The sequence below is a fragment of the Prionailurus viverrinus genome, chromosome F1 (assembly GCF_022837055.1).
Source record: "Prionailurus viverrinus isolate Anna chromosome F1, UM_Priviv_1.0, whole genome shotgun sequence".
NCBI classification, from domain to species: domain Eukaryota; kingdom Metazoa; phylum Chordata; class Mammalia; order Carnivora; family Felidae; genus Prionailurus; species Prionailurus viverrinus.
The window spans coordinates 36,736,539-36,755,423 of NC_062577.1; the positions used below are offsets into that span (position 1 = coordinate 36,736,539).

General features: G+C 42.1%; 1 long non-coding RNA gene across 18 annotated transcripts in view; it reads right to left on the reverse strand.

Annotated features, from left to right (window-relative positions):
* Window positions 1-9,227: 9,227 nt before the first annotated feature.
* The window catches only part of LOC125155337 (uncharacterized), a 93,917-nt gene continuing 84,259 nt past the window's right edge, over window positions 9,228-18,885 (reverse strand). For 9 of the 18 annotated variants that reach the window (XR_007148160.1, XR_007148164.1, XR_007148149.1 and 6 more), the window contains 3 exons: window positions 12,977-13,462; window positions 12,148-12,224; window positions 11,073-12,063 (listed from right to left, as the gene is read on the reverse strand). This is a non-coding gene — a long non-coding RNA (uncharacterized LOC125155337). Of the gene's footprint in view, window positions 9,333-11,072; window positions 12,225-12,976; window positions 13,463-18,885 lie in introns of those variants that run through there. The other 9 variants (XR_007148153.1, XR_007148166.1, XR_007148165.1 and 6 more) reach the window with 9 other exon arrangements.

An 18,885-nucleotide genomic window follows, 5' to 3' on the forward strand; every position in this document is an offset into this window, starting at 1 on the left:
TACTTTTTGAAAAATTCTATCCTTGCATCCACAACTGCTTCTCCAAAATCTGACCTGTATTGGGAGGTGGCTCATGGTGGTGGAGAAGCTGGTTGCCCTATATATACCTCCTCTGTGAGGGGCAAGATGCTCTGGGCTAGAGGAGATATCCTCATCTGGTTGCTGGTCCTTGCTGTCCCATCTTGTACTTACTGCCTTCCCTACCATCTGACAAAAGAGAGCAAATTAAAGAGGTTTCACTAGAGAAACCCAGGATATCCATAAAAAATGTCTTAACTGAAAGAAAAACAATGTGTTTATTAATCCAGTCTTTCTCGCCTGGAAAATATTAATTGAGCCTCTACTATGTTCTAGGTAATGATCTAGTTAAGGAAATGCATATGTAGAAGGCATACTGGAGATAATTCATGAAAACAGCAGCATCTATTTATGTGCTATACAGTATGACAGACTTGACCGTTGTCTCCCCCAAATCCACCCTCCCCTTTTTCCCTGGACACAGGGCTACCAGTTAAAGACTACATTTTCCACTCTTTTTTACAGGTAGGTGTGACCATGTGAGCAAGATGGGTCCGTGACAATGGAATGCCAATGGAAATGATAAGAGCAACTTCTCAGTTTTCTCCAACTTTAGAGACAGTCCACCTTACCTGGGCTTTGGCTCCTATCCCCTTCCCTGGTTGAACCCCAGGTGTGGCAGCAATCCAGATGACTGGGGGACTGAGGAGGAAAAAGATGGAGGTACCTGGGTCCCTCAGTGACCTGGTGAAGAGTGTCCACTGGCCAGACTTAGGCAAGAGAGAAGCAAACTGTTCTTATTTAAGCCACTGTATTTAGGGCTCTCTTTGTTTCAAAAGCTTGTCATTTACCCTAATATACAAACATGATTTCATTCAATCCTCAAGAAAACCCTATTTATGACTAAAGAAACTGAAGCTTATAAAAGTTAAATGACTTGCCCAAAGTCCTAAAGCTAGTAAGTGTTAGAGCAACGGTTCAAACACTTCTGTTTGATTCCAAACCCCATACTTTTAACCACTTGGCTATAGCACCTTCCTGAAAGCACAAACCAAGGCACCCTGCAAGACCAACATTTATTTCATTAAATGAACATTTTCTTTAGAATTCAAAACGCATAATGGTGACAACACATTTTTTAAAGTTATGGCACCAAAACACAATTTTTTTCTTTGCCTCAACAAGAGCCTGAATGAGCTCCCTTATAACCGCTGACATCTATAATAGGTATCAGTTGGGTAAGCGTCTGACTTACCCTGGGTGGCTGGTTGGTTAAGCATCCGACTTCAGTGCAGGTCATGATCTCATGGTTCATGGGTTCAAGCCCCACTTTGGGCTCTGTGCTGACAGTTCAGAGCTTGGAGCTTGCTTCAGATTCCGTGTTTCCCTCTCTCTCTGCCCTCCCCCACTCACACTCTGTCTCTCCCTCCCTCTCTCTCAAAAATAAATAAACATTAAAAAAAATAGCTGTCAATTGCTCAATGCCTTGGGAACATCCTCAACGCAAAAATTCTTTGAGTCTCACATAAATGAGAATTTGGGGTGAACATTTATTTCTGCCCCGTCTTAACAGAAAGCAGCATCCTAACCACTACCCTTCACCCAAATATTCGTGCTGACCATGTTGTAACTTTAAGAGCTACCCTAATTCTCTCACGCCCTGGCTTGACTAGTAGTTTCCCTATTTATTTTATCACAAAAGTATTTGAAAAACATCCTATATGCATTAATTTGGAGGACTGTGTGACTCCAAAGCAATCGTGTTTACGAAGAGAAAACATTTTGTGCTTGTCATTTCCACTCATACTCCACTGCCATGGGCCCAGTTATGAAAGTATTCACCATTAAAAAAAAAAAAAAATCTTGTCCCAAGGATTTTCCCCCAGAAACAAATTAGGACTGGCCAAAGCTCCCTGCTATAGAGCTGGAATGAGCTTCTATAAATAAGTGTAGAAACACGTGTTACATTGCCCCTGAGTGTTGCCCTAACAGGTTTTACTTCCCCTCTGCCCCTGCCTTGTGGCCTTGTGTTATTTGAGTGTCAAACGTTCCTATGACCATTGTGTGGCCTGGATTGCAGCCAAGCTCCCTGGGCAATGCCCGGCCAGTGCTCGCTCATCCTCCCACCTCCCTTAAAGGAGCCTGAAAGTGGGGTGACCGCCTGGGGGAGAAAGAGGAGTCCTCACGTCTCTTGACATGGGCTGCCAGACACACATGCCAGACTGTTCCACCCACCCGGCACCCGTGTTGTTCACGAAAACAGAGACAAGGACGAACAAAGATCTCATCCTTAAAAGTGCCGAGCCCCTATTTAGTTAAATCGTCTCCTTTTAGTCACACAACAACTCTACAACATGGATGTTATTGTAGTTGTGTTGTGGGTTAAATACTGCGCATCTCCTGAGGTCACACAGCTGGTAAGTGGCGAGGCCGTGACTCAAACCCAGCTCCAGCTGAACACAAAGCCCCGGCCTTTCACCGCGGAGCCACGAATTTCATTTTGGATTCCTACAGAATCTATGAAAAACACGTGGAAGAGAAGGATGTCAATCTCCACATCTGTATCTTCATTCCATCACCACACTGCCTGACCCCTTGAGACAAATCTCCCTTTTCTCAACTGCAGTTGAAATACATATATACAGAAAAGGCAGGAAACACACCGTTGCCACATGATTATTTCACATCTTTACAAATAATCCCTTTATTGGGGCGCCTGGGTGGCTCAGTTGGTTGAGCATCCAACTTCGGCTCAGGTCATGATCTCGGAGTTTGTGGGTTTGAGCCCCATGTGGGGCTGTGTGCTGACAGCTGAGAGCCTGGAGACTGCTTTGGATTCTGTATCTCCTTCTCTCTCTGCCCCTCCCCTGCTCATGCTGTCTCTCTCAAAAATAAATAAACATATCATTATTCACTCTAACACTAGCTGTAAATTGCTGCATAGTAGTACATCCTATGGATTCATTTAAATAATTTGTTATTTATGAATATTAATTTTTTTCTGTTATATAAATAACATATGACAACAATCTTTATTGCTTAGTCTTTGTGCGTGTCCTAATTATTTCCTTAGAAGTTAAATTGCTGGTTCAAAAGTACTTCCCTCTTTAAGACTTAGGGTACAAATTGTCGTCTTGCTCTCCAAAATGTTTGGATCTATACTCCTACCAGCATTGGTAAGAAAAACTACTACTCTAAGCCCCACCTTACCTTTTTTTCAATATTTAAAATTTGAAGATGAAATATGACATCTATTTACAAGTCGATTCCTAGATGTTATTAAGTGCAAAACGCAGATTGTGAAATAATGGGTGTAGCATGAACCCAGGTAACATTTTGTAGGGAGATATACTTAGAAGAAAGACTGGAAAGATTAAAAAGAAAGAGATGCCAAAATATTAATAGTAGTTATCTTTATTTATTTATTTATTTATTTATTTTTAATTTTTAAAAAAAAATTTTTTTTCAACGTTTATTTATTTTTGGGACAGAGAGAGACAGAGCATGAACGGGGGAGGGGCAGAGAGAGAGGGAGACACAGAATCGGAAACAGGCTCCAGGCTCTGAGCCATCAGCCCAGAGCCCGACGCGGGGCTCAAACTCACGGACCGCGAGATCGTGACCTGGCTGAAGTCGGACGCTTAACCGACTGCGCCACCCAGGCGCCCCAATAGTAGTTATCTTTAGATAGTGAGATTTACATAATTTTTTTTCTTGGTAGCTTTTTATTTTCTATAACTCCTGTAATGAATATTTATTATATTTGTAAAAAAGAAAAAAAATGTTCTAAGTCCTTGAATAAATAAAGAAAATAGTGAAACCAGAAAATAAATAAATAAATAAATAAACATAAAAAATGTTTTTAAATAATCACTTTGGCATAAGTAAGCACAAAATAAAAGTGGCTCAGTGATTTCTGCTTCTTATCCTTGTTTTCTCTTCATTTACTCTCGCTTCATTCCATTTTCATGTAAAAAGAAGTCAAAGGAGGACCTGATTTATTTTCCACACTGAAATGCAGGCACCTTACCCAGCTACATTGGTGACTGAAACGTTACTAGTCGAAGAGAATTTTATGGAAGGTGCAATATTTAAATGCAGATACCGCTTACAAAGGTGTAAAAGGCTGAGCAATAGGAGACTACTGACAGATGAGAACTGGGAACTAGTCAGCCAAGGGAGATTCCCAGGGCTGATCAGCAAGAAGACAAGGGCCTAGAAGGGACAAACAGATGAGCTCAAAACACGGAGGGAATTGGAAAAAAAGAGAGAGAAAGAGAGAGAGAAAAGGAAGTGTGATTAGGCTATCACACTGAAAAAAGAAAAATCATGTCATGTAGGACCCACCAGGTAACAATAAGAAGTGTAATTTTTTTTCCTAATGTTAAAGCTGTCATTGTATTACCTCATTCTGTGCAAAACTATGGCCAAATAAGGTATCAATGTGTTGGGAGTTGAAATCAAGTGATTTTATATATATGTAATTTTTTTTTTTTTTTGGCTCTACAGAAGCATCCACAGAACTTCCTGCGTTTATTTTCACGAGGTGCAGCAAGAGCTTAGCTGGCACTAGGCAAGTCAAAAGAAGGGGGTTTCCATCCAACTTTGATTTATGATCCACAGAGATGCCAATTTCCTGTTTTTGAAGCAGTGCGGAAAACTTTCCCAAATATAATCTGATATGCAACAAAGCCTCCTAACAGATGTGAAGATACGAGAAAGGATCCAAAGCACAACGGTGGGTAAGCACTGTTTTAATCTTAAGGAAGGGACTTCAGGGAAAATTGGGACTACAGATATTTTTATGTGTTTGAACACAATTCATTATAATTACAGGGGAATAGGGAAACTCAAAGCCTGCTTCTTTTGTATTCAGTTAGTAAAATACTTGTTATTAATCATGTACGTGTGCTTCTGAGCTCTCCAAGCAAAATAAAGACACATGGTGTCCCTACGATCTCTCCATTGGGGATTTCTCAAGAGGTCGGGGATGGCAAGTAGGTCCTGTCATCCCATCCATGCCTACACAGGAGTCTATGACTTCAGTGGCACAGGTGGTCAAGGCTTCCTTCAGCTCTTGGTTAGGAGTGTGGATGTGGCAGAAGGAAAGGACAGTGGCTTTGCAAAACGTGGTGAGGGGCACCTCTGCCACTTGTATATCTGAGTACATCCAGAGAAACCCTGAGGCTCCTAGAGATGGAAGGTCACAGGAGAGAGAAGGCAGCAAGGAAGGCTCTCACTTTTCCTCACTGCCCATCTTCACATTCCCCACTGTGTTGCCAACTACCCTTCAACCAGATTACTGTGCTCCCCAAACCAGCTAGTACTTGGTCTCCAGGTTGCTGAATCGTGCTCTACATCTTTGCCTGGACAATTTCAGACATGTACTTCCTTGATCAGAGTAAAGTAAATTGGCTACTTATCCACCCATGGTCAGGGGCTTAAGGGAGCTGTGATCCAGGTCCCGGCCCAGATGCCCAAGGCAGTGATCTTTCCTTTCTGTTCTCTCTCCTTACTTCCTTTGTAGTGAATTGCTGTGCTCTCAGAGAGAAAACAGGACTTACAAAATTTCAGTCACAAATCTCCCAGCATAAACAAAACACACATCAGGAGTACTGTGCCATCACGTGGCTCCAGTGCATTAAAAAGGAATGGAAAGTCTACCGAATGCCTGTTTCTTCTGCCATGAAGTTTTGGGTGGTCAAGCTCTCCACCAGGGACCTAAGCCTGCTCATCGCTTTAGCTTCTTTTAACTCAATATCTACTCAAAATAGATAGTCAGTAAATGTTTCTTGGATTGAACAAAATATTTAATTGCTTTTCTTATGACCGACATATACTTGAAAACATAAATAATTTGAAAAGCAGTACTAATGGTCTATCTTTCCCCTTGAAAAAGGAATACATGCTCTGATTTGTATGAAAATCTTCCTCTTTGCTTTTCATATAACTGCTTTCAAAGCATCAAAAAGAATCTAACCATCAAAAATTGCACTATCACTGATAATTTCAGTATCATCAGATTCTTAATTATCCAGGATAAAGAAAATATGACTTAGAAAACAATTCTGAAAGCCATTATCATCCCAAACATGAAAAGCTACTTGGTTTTTTATTGTCTATTAATTCACCATGAATGTTCACATTGTTTGAAAGTTAAAGCCAACAATAGCCTTGCACTTAAGATACAGGTACTATTAGCTTCATGAGCCCTTGCACGTGTTACATCAGAAACAACATAAGTTTACATTCTTACTTGGGTGAATATGTTCTTTGGCCACTCTTTGACCTGAGAATCCAAGTGAGAAATACCTTGTGGCTTCAAATTTCATATCAGCTCATCACACATAAGTTGCGAGACCCACTATTATTTTATTTACCATTAAAAAGGAAACGTGCTTCTGCTATCTCTGTAAGACATACCCTGACCTGAAAGAACCTTAACTGTATGTATGTCTTAGAAGTGATGATACAAAGTGTCCCTTGCTACAGGTTCCTCACGGTCAGAAGCCCAGATCCTTGGACCGTGGAAGGATAAAGCACCAAGCACTCTACCTGTGACTAGCATCCATATAAAATTACCCATGGATTTGTTTTAGGCTTTATATATTTATTTCCATATTCAACAGATAGTCTTCTGTACCTAGTACATGTGTTAGACACCATTCCTGCCCTCAAGGACTTACAGTCTAGAAATATATGACTTTAGGTTAGGCCAGGGGTCAGCTAACCATGGCCCATGTGCCATATGCAGCAGGCCTGCTTTTGTAAACTTTTGTCACAACACAGCCACACACATATTTAGATATCGTCTGCTTCCACACGACAATGGCTGGACAGTTACAACAAAGACCACACGTTGCCTGCAAAGCCTGAATGCAAAGCCTGAAATATTTACCAACTGGTCTTTTTCAGAAAGCCTTTGCTGCCCCCTGGTTTAGGCTAACGGCTTGGAGTTATACCTGGGTCACTTAAAAAACCTTCACTTTGGGGCACCTGGGTGGCTCAGTCAGTTAAACGTCCAACTCTTGATTTCAGCTCGTGTCATGATCTCATGGTTCGTGGTACTGAGCCCCGTGTTGGGCTCTGTGCTGACAGCTCAGAGGCTGCTTAGGGTTCTCTCTCTCTGCCTGTACCCTGATCATGCTCTCTCTCTCAAAATAAATAAAAATTTAAAAAAAAAACCCTTCACATTGGAAACAATTATTCCATCAGTTTAAAGTGGCACAGACTTCAAAGTCTAAAAAGGAAAAGGAGAAAGGGAATAAACAAAGAGGATATAATCATAATAGAGAATAAACAATAATGACTAAGAACTTTCTGCTCTCTCTTCTTCTTGCTTCTAACATGTTGTCTTCTGAGTATTATACCAACATTGGTAAGGAAAGAAAGATCTATTAATCTGACAATGTTGCAGTTTATTAGCAAGTCTGGCACTCAATTTTACAAAGAAAGAGTTGAGCATGTGTAGGTAACATCAGATGTAATGACAATGGACTTGAGCCACTCTCCAATAATCTTTATCAATGGCACCCCTTGATGCCTGCTTTTTGTGCTGTCATTCATTCCATCATAGAACCAGTATTTTCTATGCAATTACTATATGCTAGCCTGTTCTGGTGACTAGGATGTAGCAGTGAACAAAACAAATCCTCTACCTTACAGAGTTTGAATTTTAGTGGGAAGAAACGAAAATAGGTAAAATGATAAATATGTACTATAGTAAGGAATGGCGAAAAGTACCAAGATGAAACTAAGTAGGATAAGGAGATAGAAAGTGACAGTGGGTGGGAAAGATGGAAGGGTTATGTGGTCAGGGAAGGACTCTACCATTTGAGAAAAAAACCCAAAGAAAGCAGACACAAAGCCATTTGGAAAGTTTCTCAGCAGTGGAAAGGATATGTGCAAAAGCCCTGAGGCAGAAGCCTTGGTGACTGGGCTTGAGAAACAACAGCCAGGAGGCCTATGTGCAGGAGCACAAAAGTGAAATGGAACAAGTAAGCAAGAAAAGATGAAGTTAGAGAGGATGGGGGGTTCTTGCCGGGCATAACGAGGACTTGAATGTCCTGCAGATTGAGATTAGCAGCCATCAGAGGATCTGGCGCAGAGGACGGCATGATCTGACAACTGAGTGGAGAATAGACTGTTGGGTGGTAGGTGGAAACAGGAAAATGGATAGGAGGCTCTTGTAACAGTTACGGCAAGAAATGAAGGTGGCTTAGATTAGAACAGTATTGGGAAGGGGCGCCTGACTGGTTTAGTCGGGAGAGCCCGTGACTCTTGATATCTTGGGGTTCATGTGTTCAAGCCCCACATAGGTTGTAGAATTCACTTAAAAAAAAAAAAAGAGCAGTACACAAAAGTGGTGAGATGCAGTCAGGTCCTGGGTACCTTCCAGAGGTGATGCCTAGAGGATTTACTGGTGGATTGGATGTGAGGTCTTACAGAAAAAGATTGGCAAGGAAGTTAACTCATTCCTTTTATGAACAACTGACATTTCCTCGAACCTATATAAAATGTGGATACTTGTATCATTAGACAAATTAACTTGGTAATTTGATCTAAGCAAAACCTGGTAACATAATCTAAACAAAAGAGTGTGTTGTCATACAGATAAAATTTCAAGACAAATTGTCTAGCCTCCTTTTCCAACCAGGGGTCATCCTTACGCCCCTCCTACGAGGAAACAGATTATGAGTGATACTTTATGCATCCATGTGGTCTCATGTCCTTTTTACAGACAGAAATTTCCTATATCTGCAATCGTATCAAATGCCAATGATAATTTATATTTTTCATAAAAAAACTACTCCTAAATTTAGCATACTAGAGTTTTGCTAAAAACTTTTTACAAAATTGCTTAGAATAGTATACTATTATTTCAGGGAAAAATGGTTAAATTCTAGAAGTATTTTAAAAGAAACAAGATTGCATTACCTTCAGTTACCTATGGCAGTGCTTGTCAAACCTGAAGGTGCACCTGGAAGGTGCACTGTTCACCTGGAGATCTTACTAGAATGCAGATTCTGATTCGCAGGTCTGGGATGGGTGGGACACTGCATTCCTAACAAGCTGCCAGCTGATACAGATGCTACTGTCCTGGGACCACACTTCAAGGAGCTGAGACCTGTAAACTAAGAAACTAGGCTAAGCGTAAATTAACTAAAGATGTCTCTTTTAGAACAAATATAGAAAATAGATAGGAACAATTTATTCAAGAAATATTTATTGAGTGCTTATAAACGATCACAAAGTGTATCAGATGCCGGGGTTCAGAGATGGAAGCCGGTCCCAGGTGTGAGGAATCTTCCAGTCTGAAAGGGAGAAACTAGATAAATAAACAATCACAACAGCCATGGGTGCAGTGATAGATAGGATCTTTGGGGGCCCCGAGGAAGGGTGGGGCAGGACCGGGTGGGTAATGAGACATGTGAGTTTCATCTTGAAATACACATAAGGAAGAGAACACAGAGGGAAAGACATTTCTGATGCAGGGAAGTGCAGGGGCACAGATATAGCCCCTGATAGCTCATAAATCCCTCTGTAATTGCAAATTGTTCGGCGTGACTGGAACACAAGTGCCTGTGGGGGAGGGTGGAAAATGAAGCAGAGGGTGGGCAACAAGGAGGACCAGAAGGCTGGAGGAGCCTGAAGGTGATGAAGGGTTTTCAAAGAGAATCAGGTTTGCATATTGAAGAGACCATGCTAGCCTCTAGCCGCAAGCCTTGGGATGTGGGGAGAAAGGACAGCAGGTGCCGTAAGAACCACTGAAACCCAGGCAGCTTCTTTCTAATTCGGGACTTGAAATATACACATTTTAAAGCAAACAGTTTTGTGAACCCCATAGCCTGAATACTACACACAGTAAAGGCTATGGAATATAATTAACATATCAGTGATTTGCAAATAGTATAGTCATCTACCTAGGGCTTGCAGAAAGCTTAATTTCCAAAGACAAAAAATTTTTGACCTAACACAATCAATTTTCCCTGCAAAACTGGGAGGGTAAAATTCAAAATAATCTCTGCCCTAAAAATCACAACTTCCCCATGGATAAATAAAATTCAGGGCTAAAAAAATCAATAAATAAAGGAAAAAATAAAATAAAATAAGTAGCAATAAGAAGAGAAAAAAAATTCAGGCTGATGTAAAATGCTAGCTTTTTGCCCACCTGATTCATAACACTGTGTAGCCACAATGTGACAATGCAGGTGACCAGGTACCAGCAGGGAGGGCCCCACGGGGCTTTGCTGTTGTGTGAGCACTAGCAACTCCAGTTAAAGCTGGCCAACAATTCAACTAACTGCGCTTTGATGAAACCGTAAACCGTATTAACACGTCACAGTTTGAATTCCTGTGAATGTTCGGTGGGATGCATGTATACGAGGGCAAATCATTCCGATTTCCAAGACTGCAATCTGCCTCCCAAATTGGAAGTGAAAGAGAGACAAATTCAGCCTCTGTTGGCAGAGGGGAGAAGAAAATGAGCCGGCAGGCAAAGGGTCAATATCCCGAGGCAGTGCAATTTGTCTGCAGCAGACAGGAGCAGGCTTGCGCGGGGGAGGCCCAGAGGCTCAATCAGAAACCACTGCGTGGCCCTCTGTCAAAGAGCCTGGCCACCCTGGGCTTTAATCCAACGGGTGAGACTCAGACTGTGGGGAGAAAGTCTAAATAAACATTACACTGATTAAGTAATCAGACACGGGTAAGTCAATAATGAGCAATTTTTAATATTTAATTATTTAATATTAAATGTAATACGGAAAGACCCAAGCACTGCCCCCGACTGTACTGTTTGCCCTTGTGTGGAGGCCACATTAAAATTCCAGCTTGCATATTTAGATTCTCTGTAAGTAAGGAGAATGATAATAAAAAAAAATCACACAACAGTTTGCATCAGTCAGACATCTTAACCCCTCCTAATAAATTAATTGTATCGGTTCGTTTGACCTGCTCCTCGTAACAATCCGGAATAAGGCAGGCAGGAATTATCTTCCACCCAGTTTACAGAGAAGAAAACTGAGGTCCAAAGACAAGAAACATGTACCAAGTCACACAATAGTAGTACTTTTTTATTCCCTCTTCGTGGCTCTGTGTGACACTTAGTACTTGAGAAATCACAGGGCAAGTATCTACTCCTTCTACAGCAGTTTGTGCTTTCAAAGTATAAACATATTCATATTGCCAAGAATATTGGAAAGTTTCACTTATGTTTTCCCACAGGTGGCAGTTCCTGCTTAGACTGATTGGTTTCCACACTCCTGAAAGCCATTTCCTTTCTGAATCATAGCAGAGTTGGCAATAGTTAAACTGTTTAGAAAGCCACTATTAAAACACAGCCATCTGTGCTGGGAACTAAGGATTGCAGAATTATAAGAGCACAACCTAATGGAAATGGCCAGGACAGTGGGAGCTGAGGATGGCCCAGAACTGGGCCTTATGCACCCGCCATGTCCAACGTACTTGACCTCCTACATCCAGAGGAAGGGCCAAGCTGGACTCTGGCTCACCTGCAGGTATGAGGAAGAAGAGGGAGCCTTGTTCGTTCACAGCCATAGGCCACTCTTGCAGCTCGTTTTCATTCTCAGCCCAGTTTTCTCTGAGTTCACAAATAGTTCCTCTAGACCTTCTGGAAAGGCCAGTCCAAAACCAGCAGGCTCCCTGAGTCTTCACACGGAGCAGGATGTTACTTCCTTCCATTGGTCTTCATGGAAACCTCAAGGTCCCAGGACCCCACCCTGCCCATGGTTTCCAGTCTTTGCGGTGGTCAGTTTTCTGTGTCAACTTGGATCAGCTGTAGCACCAGCTACTTAACTAAACACCGATCTAGGTGTTGCTGTCAAGGTAGACGTGGTGAACATCTACAATCGGTTGACTTGAAGTAAAGAGATTATCCTTAATAATACGGGTGGGCTTCGTTCACTCCATTGAAAGATCTTAAGAGCCAAAACTAAGGTTCCTGGGCAAAGAAGAAATTCTGCCTCAAGACTGTTGTATCAACTCCTGCCTGAGATCTCTGCCCGACAAATTTCAGGCCCGCAGCCCCTACAATTGAAACAATTTCTTAAAATAATTCTTTCCGTGTGTGCACGCGCACATGCGTGTTCATGTTTCCCGCACTCCACGTACCTCAGTGTCGGGAGGAAGGAGATCCTGCTGTTTCTCCTTGCCGTGTTCAGACCTCTACTCGTCCATGCTTTGTCAAACTATGAAAAGGCACGAGGGAGGTATCAGGACGAAACCTCCGTTCCTCTGAGACTCGTCCTCCAGCTCCACCACAGCCCCCTAGCAGAGGGGCTGGGGGCCACTACTGATGTCTTAGTCGCTCCGTGGCCTTCACGGAGACCGACTCTGGCCCCTAGATCACAGGCCTCTGCATCCACAGCCTCAGCTGCGATCACCTCCACCTGCACGCTTGTCTCTCACCCGTCCCAGTCCCCATGTCAAATGCCTACGCGCCTCCCTTCTTGAGCGTTAGTGCCCGAGCATGTCCACTGGATGTGGACACACTCCTCCCTCTACACTCAGTTCCCTTCACGAGTTCCCAAGTTCAATGTATGGCTCTCCCGCCCAACTAGTCATGCCAGCCCAAACTGAAAAAGCACATATGCCCCTTCTCCCTCATCTCTGTATTTCCGACTCATGACCAAGTCTTCCATAAATATTTCTCAAATGTGCTGTACATCTTCATCACCCTGCCCCCCCCCCCCCCCCGCACCACCTTAGTTTGGTCTACCATTAACTCTCATTTAGACTGTTCCAAACTGTTGCTTTTGCTACAAAGGAGCCAGAATAATCTTTTCAAAATGCAAATCTGCTCATCGTCTCTGATTAAACCCCTTTAATGGGTTTTGTTACAAGGAAAAGCCCCGACCCCCCGCGCCGCCCCCACCGCCTCCAGGTCATGCCACACCATGCTTCCCCTCCACTCACTCTGCCCCCAGTCCCTTGAACTCACCATGCTGTCCACTCTACCTGAATTTCTCTGTCTTCCTTCTTAGCTTAGGTAACCTCTTTCATCCTGTAGGTCTGCCGGTTTATGTCCTCTGGGAGGCAGATGCCAAGATGGATTCAGGAGTACAGGAGATTTACCGGGGGGGGGGGGGGGGGGGGGGGACACACTTCCATGAGGAATAAAGGGAAGGGAAGCAGGCATAAGCTGGAAAAGCCTTTTGAGAAACAAACAAGGGTGCGACCCTGTGGAAGACCAGAAGGAAGGAAAAACCGGGTGAGAGTACCCTCAAACTGCAGTCCGACGTCTGCTCTGAGGAAGCCTTAGCCGGGTCCATAAGGATGAACAGTCCATGGAGAGAGTGGCTTTGGCGTGAACGTTGTGTTGGGTCCCAAAGGTGCAGCAGCTGGAGGCTGTCAGCTGACTGCCCTTCTTCTAGCAGGACAGCCATGTGACATACCTCCAGGACGGCCACAGATCTCACCTTGAACTCTGCACATGTTTCAGCAAAAATACAAAAATGTTTCATGTATTTCAAGTTGATTCCTTAGGGGCACCTGGGTGGCTCAGTTGCTTAAGCCTCTGACTTCTGCTCTGGTCATGATCTCAGTTCATGAGTTCGAGCCCCACCCACATCAGGCTCTGTGCTGACAGCTCAGAGCCTGGAGCCTGCTTCGGATTCTGTGTCTCCCTCTCTCTCGGCCCCTGCCCTGCTCTCTCTCTCTCTCTCTCAAAAATAAAGAAATAAACATTAAAAAAATTTAAAAAAATAAAAATTAAAAAAAATAAAGTTTTTTTTTTCTTTTTTTTTTTTTGAGTGAGAGAAAAGTGCGTGCAAGCAGGGAAGGGACAGAGAGAGAGGGAGAGAGAGAGAATCCCAAGTAGGCTTTGTACTGTTAGTGTGGAGCCTGATGAGGGGCTCAAACTCATGAACCATGAGATGAAACTGAGCTGAAATCAAGAGTCAGATGCTTAACTGACTGAGCCACCCAGGACTCCCTTCATCCCATTTTCTAAATATTCTATAAAATATCAGTTTTATTACAGAAGGGCGAGAGTTATAAATATGTGTGCTTGCTGTTAAACAGAACTCCTCTCTTTTCCGTTCAATTTGCCTTATAAATAACAAACTCCAAACTGGAGATTGAGATGGACTCAGAACACTTTTAAAAATTAAAAAAAAAAATTTTTTTTAATTTTTTTTTCAACGTTTTTTATTTATTTTTGGGACAGAGAGAAACAGAGCATGAATGGGGGAGGGGCAGAGAGAGAGGGAGACACAGAATCGGAAACAGGCTCCAGGCTCTGAGCCATCAGCCCAGAGCCTGACTCGGGGCTCGAACTCAACGGACCGCGAGATCGTGACCTGGCTGAAGTCAGACGCCTAACCGACTGCGCCACCCAGGCGCCCCAAAAAAATTTTTTTAATTTTTAAAAATATTTGTATTTATTTATTCATGAAAGAGAAATAGTATGAGTGGGGGAGGGGCAGAGAGACAGGGAGACACAGAATCTGAAGCAGACTCCAGGCTCTGAGCTGTCAGCACAGAGTCTGACGCAGGGCTTGGACCCACAAACTGTGAGATCATGAGCTGAGCCAAAGTTGGACGCTTAACCAACTGAGCCACCCAGGAACCCCAGAACACTTTTTCTTAAACAGTCTTTATTTTATGTTTCCTGAAAAGGTGGAGAGGTAAATATAACACAGTTGCTACCCTTGGGGGAGTTCATATCCTAGCCAGAGAAGAAAACATGTAATAACTAACCATATACCACAACATGATGTACATTAGAATGAAGTGAATAGAAATGAGAGAGGAATTTATTCAGCCAACATGGAGAGATAAAGAGAGAAAGAAGAAACAGAGATTCAAAGAACTGACATACAAACTGGACTTTGAGGAATGAATAGGAGTTCACCAAGCAGAAGACACCAATACAGAATTCATGCATGCAAAGGCATGGAGGTATGACAAGTGTGGACAATGTTAAAGAGAGTGATTACAGATGAGGTTGTGCAAAGGTAACTAAAGACGGGGTGGATCAGGTTTTGTTCTGGTATACTAAGGAGTTTGCATTCTCCTCTATAAACAATGCAAGTGTTGACAAGTTTTGGGGTTTTTTGTTTGTTTTTAATTGAAATATAGTTGCCATACAATATTCTATTAGTTTCAGGTATATAACTGATTCAACAATTATATACTTTACAAAATGTTCATCATAATATGTGTAGTTATCATCTGTCATCATACAAAATTATTACAATAATAAGTCATATGGTACTTGCCTTTCTCTGGCTTATCTCACTTAGCATAATACACTCTAGGTCCATCCAGTTGTCATGAAGGGCAAAATTTCATTGACTTTTTTTGGCTGTGTAATATTCCTTTATGTAGATACACTACATCTTCCTTATCCATTCATCTGTCTATCACTGGACACTTAGGTTGCTTCCATATATTAGCTATTGTAAAAAATGTTGAAAGATTTCTGAGTAGGGAAGTGTCATATTCAGAGCTGTGTTTTAGAAAGACCATGCTGACAGCAAGAAGGATGGATTGGAGATGAGACTAGAGGCAGACAGGCCAGTTGAGCTATTGCAATAGTCTAGGTCAAGCAGCGTCAAGAGGATTGAATTGAATTGAATCTCAGAGCAGTAGCAATGTGAAGCAATGTGAAGCATGGACAGAATCAAGAAACTTTGGGGGTATAAAGTTGGGTCTTAAGAATTATCAGAAGGTCTAAGTCTGGCCTCTAGATTTTGTGTACTCTTTCAGTGGAGTACACACAGCCAATGGCCCTGAAAACAAGACCTTTAAGAAGAATCATGTTTCAGAGATACCATGAATGCATTTTACAGCTTGTCATCTGCTAATTCAAATTTGAAGGCCTTCAAAGAGTTAATGCAATCTTCCTGATTGACACCAATATAGTCTCAAATCTTACAATGGTTCATTGAGCATTGGGTTCATAGCATGAAATCTTTTCAGTAACTTGGAATAAGATTCTTGTCATTTTCATAAACAGTTAGCTGAGGTATGTTATAATAGGAAGAGTGAGAAGTGGACATGATCAGTGCCAAAAGTGGACCATCTGGCTCTCAAACCAGACAAAGTGATTCCTCATACTCCTTTTTTGTTCAAAAGATGTCAGTTCCTTCTCATTTACGTATACAGTTGGGATTCAGTCACTTCACTATTTACAAAAAGAACAAAATTAATCAACTTATTCCAAAAAAGGAAACTCGGAATGAAATTATGGTCTAGAAATTATAGTCCAAAATCATGTGTGATTGCAGAGCTAAGTTAAACAGGACCAATGGTCACTACATTAAGCAGATTATATGGATGGTGGCGACACTGTTCAAGAGATGGCTTTTTAGAAGCTCAACAAAAATGGAAGAATCCAACTAAAGTTTTAATGCATTGCCCACCCTTGGCTTTGAGGAGCTTTTAATGGGTAACTGAAAGACATGTGCCGTTTTACCCCACATTCACGTGTGTGATTGCCTGATAGACACTTCTACTTTGGATGTCTCACTGACCTCCCAAAGCTGACACGTAGTCATCTTGCTCCTGGGGTCAGCTCTTTCTCCCCTGACCCCATGACTATTGACAGCTCACCACTGGCAGCCCTCATCCATCTTTGCTTTTTTCCGTCCCCACCACACACACAGGGGTAGGTTACCCCACTACCCCATTAATTCTTCCTTTTCTGTGGCTCTTCTTTTGTCTTCTTACTGTCACCTCCAGGTTTTAGTTCTCAGTTCTTCTCTCCTGGAACAGAGTCCTCTAACAAGCTTTCATCTTTGCATCTCATATTCCTGCCCATCCAGTATATGATCCCCAAATTAACCTTTCTAAAGCAGAGTGTCGGAATGTTCAAAAATGGTTAAATGGTTTCACCTTTTCTACCAAATAAAGTCCATACTCTCCAGTCCGATACTCTCAGGTCCTGCAAATCTAGCTCCAAAGTCTCCCTCACCTTAAACGTGAACCCGAAGTGCACAACAAGTAGTTGTTGTACCTCGCAATCTTTTCTGAATCCATGATCTTGTTAAACTATTACTTTGCTGAAAATATCTCTGCCCTGTCCACCCATAAAATCTGTGAACTACTTCCATAATGTAATGTCGGCTGAGCAAACAAACAAATAAGAATACATCAGTACATTGATAAAATCATGCTCATTCGTGTCTCTCTCTCTCTCTCTCTCTCTCTCTCTCTGTCTTTCTCTTTCTCTCTCTCTCCATTTATTTACCCATCAACCTATCTAGAAAAAGGAAATTAGGTTTTAAAAGATATACACCAAGTTGTTAAAAGGAGATTTCTCTTGGTGGCACAGTTCTGGTTGGGTTTTTTTCTTTTTACTATTAAATTATGTCCATTTTTTTCTGCAAAGAACATGTACTATTTTTATAAGAAAAATAATTGTTTTAAAACAATAATTACAATTTAAATTGAAAAAAAAAAAAACAGGAAGGGGGGCGCCAGGGTGGCTTAGTCGGTTAAGCATCTGACTTCGGCTGTTGCGGATTGTGAGTTTGACCCTGCAGTGGGTTCTGTGCTGACAGCTCAGAGCCTGGAGTCTGCTTTGGATTCTGTGTCTCCCTCTTTCTGCCCCTTCCCGTTTGCTCACTCTCAAAAATAAATAAACATTAAAAAATATTTTTTTAATTAAAAAAAAAAGCCTGTCTATACTTCAAGCCTCTTCTCACACCTAACCTCTTTACTAAACTTTCCTTCATGATTAAAGGTGTGTACATGGGGCACCTGGGTGGTTCAGTCGGTTAAGTGTCCAACTTTGGCTCAGGTCATGATCTCACGGTGGGTTTGAGCCCTGGATTGGGTTCTGTGCTGACAGCTCGGAGCCTGGAGCCTGCTTCTAATTCTGTGTCTCCCCCTCTGTCTCTGCCCCTCCCCTGCTTGCACTCTGTCTCTCAAAAATAAATAAAAGGTAAAAAAAAAAAAAGATGCATATAAACCTCCCTTGCTTCAACTTCCTAAGTATATTTGCACATACACACATACACCCACTCCCACCCACTCCTCCACACAGAGTCATATGGTTAAGAAAGAGCATAAGCTTTGAAATCAGGAAAAAAAAAAATGCAGAATCACTTTTTTTTTTTTTCAACGTTTATTTATTTTTGGGACAGAGAGAGACAGAGCATGAACGGGGGGAGGGTCAGAGAGAGAGGGAGACACAGAATCGGAAACAGGCTCCAGGCTCTGAGCCATCAGCCCAGAGCCTGACGCGGGGCTCGAACTCACGGACCGCGAGATCATGACCTGGCTGAAGTCGGACGCTTAACCGACTGCGCCACCCAGGCGCCCCCAGAATCACTTTTTAAAAGATGTTATTTAATTTATATCCAAGTTAGTTAGCATATAGTACAACAATGATTTCAGGAGTAGATTCCTTAATGCCCCTTACCCACTTAGCCCATCCCCCGTCCCACAACCCCTCCAGTAACCCTCTGTTCTCCATATTTAAGAGTCTCTTGTGTTTTGTCCCCCTCCCTGTTTTTATATTATTTTTGCTTCCTTTACCTTATGTTCATCTGTTTTTTCTCTTAAAGTCCTCATATGAATGAAGTCATATGATATTTGTCTTTCTATGACTAATTTCACTTAGCATAATACCCTCCAGTTCCATCCATGTAGTTGCAAATGGCAAGATTTCATTCTTTTTGATGGCCGAGTAATACTCCATTGTATATATATACCACATCTTCTTTATCCATTCATCCATCGATGGAAATCTGGGCTCTTTCCATACTTTGGCTATTGTTTATAGTGCTGTTATAAGCATTAGGGTGCATGTGTCCCTTCAAAACAGCATACCTGTATCCCTTGGGTAAATACCTAGTAGTGCAATTGCTGGGTTGTGGGGTTAGCTCCATTTTTAATTTT